Consider the following 3886-nt stretch of genomic DNA (forward strand, 5'->3'; position numbering starts at 1 on the left):
TGAATGTCACTCCAGCCTCTCTGAACTCTGCCGTCTCAGTGAGCATCCAGGTTAGGTGTGAAGATATTTGCATTTTGTGGAGTTATTCATAGCTGTAGAGCACAGGAAGAGATGGATAGTACTCATATAAAATCTGTGTACAGTTATGTGCTTTGCAAGAGTTGCTCCCACCCTTGCTGCTTACATGATTGAAGTACCACATAGTTAGCCAGTGCAGAATGGAGAACTGAAATGGGAAAAGGCAAGCTAAGAGGTTGCACTGAAACCCTGGGTAGGCTTGTCCAGACATGGGGAAGCGTGCATGTGAGGAAACAAACTGGTCAGCCTTTGGCATGAAATCAGACCAGCTGGGAAAACCTGAGAACAAGGGCCTGCTCAATGGATAGCTGAAAGCCATATGAGGAAAAACAACATGATGATAAGTGACTATCTAAGGCTTGGTTATCCCCAACAGCCTGCATCTGGTGAAATAGCAAAGCTGAGCAGCTGCTCCTCTCCAGACAGCATGCAGAGGCACATTCAGCTTCCTTGTCATGCAGGGTGCTCCAGAAATAGTGGGTCTCAGTCCAAATGGTGCAGTCCTCAGAGCTGTGCTGCGCTGAGCAGCAAGCAGTGACCTTTTGACCACGTTTGGTGGGTTTTTACACTGTGCTGGAATGTACATCGAACAAAGGGAGCAGTTTCTATGAAAACAGGTGCATTTGAACTGGTCAACCAAATACAGACTGCTGAACAAAATGGAAATGCTGTGGAGATTCCTTCCAGACCCCCTGGGCAGGAAGCTTTCAGTTAAGACCAGAAGGAGCTATCTCTTGCATAAGATACAGTTAAGTCCAGTGGCACCCTATAGCTGAATGACCTGCCATCAAAAGCTGCCCTCCTCCTCTGGCATGCAGGAAAATAGTCCCTTCCCATTCATATGTACATGAAGAGCTCATGGAGCTTGCGGGAACTTGCTCTGAAGTTTGCAGTTATTTTTCTTTTTTTAACTCCCAAACAATATCCAAATAACATTCCAGAGCTGAAACAAACATAGCACAGCAACTGCCAAAACTATTCAGCAATTTCCCTTACGAGAGTTACGAAAGCACACCTCTTACTAAAGGAAAAAAGAACGCATGTTACCTTTATCCAGCCCACCCAACGCAGTATCCTGCTGGGAAAATCCCCATCTCTGGGGCCTACGCTTTTCCCTTTAAACTTCTTTTCTTCAAAGTTTGCTTTTTGTTGTTGTTTTTACTGTAAACTTCCTAGAAAAGAGCCCAGAGCTTCAAAAACCGACGATGTGCACATGTCTAAATCAGTGTAGCTTATCTACTTACAAATTAGCATCGGCAAAGGAAATGAGATGCAGTACTTCACTTTATAGTCTTTTTTTCACATGTATGTCTGTAACAGGAGTTCTGACTTCACTGCCTGAGACTCCATGTGTTTAGGTGAATCTGCAGAGGCTTAGTGACTCAGTTCCCTTTTACTCAGCACCTGGCGATTCAGACTATTGCAGGCAGAACGTGAAACAGAGGCAAAAATATGAAGGAATTGAAATAGGTCTAGTTTTGCAGTGGTCTCTGTGAAACAGGCCTATTTCTGCTGAGAGAATGTGTAGGAGACTAGCAGCATCTAGACTACCAGAGCCGCTTTGCTTCCACTCAGCAGTTCTCAACAGAAAATGAAACTTTTGCCATGTCTTAGGCAAGCTTGACACACGCTCTTTCATGAAGAATTTATGTTGATTTCTTTTTGTTCTTTTGCTCAGAATTAAAGATTGGTGATTCAGAAAGAAAGTCTCTTTTTCCTCTTTTTTCATTGTGGAAAGAATGGAAGTTTTTCACACCTTTGGAATTATGGAAATTTGTATGAAAAATACTCATTTTAAAAATCAGTTGCACTTCTCAAAGCCTGTGGAAAACCAGTTATATGTGAATTCCATTTGTTCAGATTTAAGGGACTACATAAAGAGCAGTAATGTGCCTCCTTGATTTTTAAAAAGAACCAATAAACCAATTCTTAAACAGACTCAATAGGACAGTAACTGAAACTCTAAAGAAAGAGGAGAACAATGTTGCAGGCTGATGTCAAAGAAGGCAGACTCTGCAACTTTCTAGGCACTGTTGGCTATTACCATTTTTTTACAAGTCTGTTCAAGCTTTGCTGTCCTCTGGAGTAAAACTAATTCATCATCTCTTCAGAACAAGTCGAAAGAAAAGCATGAGTTTAAGGGATTTCTAATGTAGCAATTTTTGACTGATAGATTCCTGTTTTATTTCTTTATTCTCAGATGAATCCAGGGTCTGGATATCATTTACAGCAGTGTCACAGCTGTATGCTGTGTGTTTGCTATGGCTTGCCCTTACTCGTACCATCTTTAAGAGCTGTGCCTACCCTGAAACTTGTTACTAGCATTTCCAAGGCTGTCTAAAATAACGCTTTTATGAAAACCAAAATGTAGAAATCCCCTTCTATTTCTTCCAACAATTCCTTAGATTACCGCAATGACAAATATCAGTCAGCAGCAGCTCCACACCCTCAGTAATCAAATGAGTCTCATCTAGTGCTACGTATTTGAAAGACAAGCATCTACCCAAGTGAGTCATGGCAGCTCCTTTAGAGTCAGCACTTCCCGAAAGTGATTTAGCCCCCTGTCTGAGACACCTTCCTTGGAAGGAGATAATTTCATTGCTGGAGGTGCTGCTCACTCTCACCAATGGCAATGAGATGCCTACGGGATGGGTTTAGCCCAGATTCCTAAATTCTAGATGCCTCAAAACAGACATAACAAATTCCATCCCAAATCCACAGATATTTGCCTCTGAGACATTGGAGGAGACTTTTTTTTTCTCCAGCTTGCTGGGAAATTCTAAAATTTCTCGTGATCTAAAGAGCATTCTTATCTTAATACAGAAATTCAGCATGGGAAACAGAATAAAACATAACAGACTCTAAAGCTCAGGATTACAGGGGAATTTAGTCTGATCTGCTGCACATTACAAGCCAGATGATAAATGAGATATTTTTTTCTTCAGACTGACACATAAATATTCCTTCTAGGACAAAAAGGGGCTTCTACTGAACTAACAGAGTAATTTCCATTGAATACAGTCTAATGGTAAGACAGAAATTCTACCTAATTTTTAACTAGGAAAAGCATTATATTCTTCTAGACAACTGTTTGGGTGTGACTTGAACTCACAAATGCTAATTGGAATGCTGGAGGTGACTTTACAATGCAGAGATAGTTTTGGCTCTGAGGCTCTTTAAAACGAGGTTTGTTTTAAGGAAAATTTAATTATTTGCTTCTTTGAACATAATTTTGCAACATCACAGATAAATATTCAAAGGAAACTGCTATCATTATCCAGTTTTCTTTTATTTAAAGGAAGAGCAGAATGTCTGCTAAGTCAGGCAGCCAGGTAAGCCACAGACAGTAGGCTCTGTGTTTCAGATAAGACCTTTAACTTTACAGAAAAAAGGTACTTTCCTAAACGTGTTTGAGTAAAAAACAGCAATTACATTGATGTAGCATTAAGCAGCCAAGCAGGTATGACGTAGCATGGCTGTATGATTTATTAAAGGAGATGCTTTATTTGTGGCATTTTTCTTATCAATATGTGACTAGTAATTATCCTTGATGCCTTTCTTACAGTCTTACGTAAACCTGTATATTTGTATTGAATACTTATATATATAGTATAATCCTTCTAGTCTGGATACAAACTTGGCCTTCTAGTACCTTAGTACCTGGAAAGTTTATGTAAACTGAATCCATATGGAAGCATAAACAGTGGCTCTTTGTTGCAAATCACACTCATCATTGCAATGTGTTCTTTTATGGAATGCAATTTTATTAATGGCAATTTGCACTCAAATTAGCTCTGGAATATGGGGA

This window comes from Centrocercus urophasianus, unplaced genomic scaffold (assembly GCF_019232065.1).
Source record: "Centrocercus urophasianus isolate 14NV4802_14NV808 unplaced genomic scaffold, USGS_Curo_1.0 seq_10, whole genome shotgun sequence".
Classification (NCBI taxonomy): domain Eukaryota; kingdom Metazoa; phylum Chordata; class Aves; order Galliformes; family Phasianidae; genus Centrocercus; species Centrocercus urophasianus.